Here is a 2044-nt window from a genome sequence, read left to right on the forward strand (position 1 = left end):
TTATGTCAGCTCATCTGTATGAGGTTGTTATAATCTTTGTTAGCTCAATTTACCATTTACATTGAAAGAAGTATTGAGCTGTGTACACAAAAGAAAAAACTAGCCCACATCAAGAAAGGTGGGTTTATGTCCCAATTCTACCACATGAACTATACTTAGAAACCCTCAATTTAGGAGAGAATTAAGGTGAAGCCCAAAATATAGTTGGATGAGGAGAACATAGATATGAGAATTGATAGTGTTTAATTAAGATAAATGCCTTTTGGTATCCTACTTGATGTCATGTGAAAACAACTTTACATGGAAACTGGCCATAAAGCTTGGCTAGGGACTAAAAAAAGAGAGTATTGTAGCTCTCTCCCCTTCTTCCTCATCAAATTAACCAACAAGAAGAAGGTAATTATAGTTTGAACTAGTTGGCACCATTGGAAGAAGCTACCAAGTCTCAAACTTAGCCTTTTGTGGTTTGTGATGGCATCTTTGATCATGATGCCCACCTTCGGTTTTTGCACGAACAGAACGATCTCTAGAACCACTCCTCCCACTTACTCGATGAAACATTCACTCTACACAAAAGATCAATGAAGGAAAGGGAAAGAAAGAACATAGAGAGTGTAGATTAAGATTAACTATGTATCAAATAAGGAACAACTAAGAAACACATACAATCATCGTGGCGAGAGAAGGAATTCTCACTCTTAACGACCTACTTCTCCACTAAGACACTACTTGGTGTGAGGGGGTGATGTGCCCACCTCACTCACACACACATCATTCATCTTCCTCTTTGTACACTCATTTCGCCTAAGGCCCTACACATGAAGGGACCTCCACTTTTCCCTAAATACCCCCCTTGCACACTGACATGTCTAACACTCACACATACACATTAAAAAGTACATGCTAGTATGCTATGTACATGTTGCCATTAAGTTACTATTCCAATGGTTTGTACTCTGTACTTGATATACAAGTTTATGGGTTCAATGCTCATAAATTTTATGTGATAATATTTGAGTTTGGGTCCCAATCTGGGGCGACGTCGTTCGTAGGCGAGATTGGGTTGGGTGGGTCAAAATGTTACAATACAAAATGACAACAATACCTCTCCATGAACTAGGTTACAGAGTCACTTATATATAATTGAGCTAGGGCAACTGCCCGTTGGTCTAATTATAGAAATGTCCTAAACGTAGTCTGTTTGAGTGGGACAATGTGAATATGGCCATTATACACTGGTATTCAACAATGTCGACCTACAACATATCAACACGAACCTCTAGACGGCCGACATCTTCACGAAATACTTGGGAACCGACAAGCTTCGGCAATTCATGTCGGATCTTGGTCTTTCAATCTCCGACTTGCATAGTTTGACGAGGAGTGAGCTTGAGCCAAACGCAAAATGAGCTGACATCATCATCAAACTGGACTCGACGGAAGCCGAATGAACAAAGGAAGAAACAGAGTGAGCCAGCCTCCACAACTGAAGCCGGGACCAACTACTGAAGCTAACCTGAACACCAACAAGACAAAAAGCCGACTTTCTACCAATCAAAAGTTGAGCTTGAAGGGGCGTGTTGAGAATCAAACTTAACTTCCCTAGTGCGGGAACATACCTTAGGAATAGCCAAGTGTGTGAACCTCCCATCACTTTGTATAATAGAACTTGACTTTTATGACACATAATTAGTAGGTAGGTAGTTAAGTCCCCACCTCTTTTCCAAGAGGTAGTAAGAGAGTGTAGAGAGAAGGTGACCATATAAGCACCTTCTCCCCTCCATTGGAACTGTTGGTCATTGTTATCGTCTTGTGAATACAGTTTTTTGAATTTTTGTCGATCTTTGTCAACTCTCTCTCTCTCTCTCACACACACATCTCTAACCGGTTTCCGTTACATAGAATCAATCACTTGATTCTTTACAATTTTATTATATTTAAAGAGCAATTCTAACCTTGCCTTCCATATTCGGTAACTTGTATATGAGAAATTGTCGATTGTAAATATTGGCATGTTCAATTGCGATAATGTCATGGATTGTGC

The sequence above is a fragment of the Azolla caroliniana genome, unplaced genomic scaffold (assembly GCF_043228905.1).
Source record: "Azolla caroliniana isolate FFs.n. ecotype wild unplaced genomic scaffold, voAzoCaro1.0.p SCAF_8, whole genome shotgun sequence".
Lineage (NCBI taxonomy): Eukaryota > Viridiplantae > Streptophyta > Polypodiopsida > Salviniales > Salviniaceae > Azolla > Azolla caroliniana.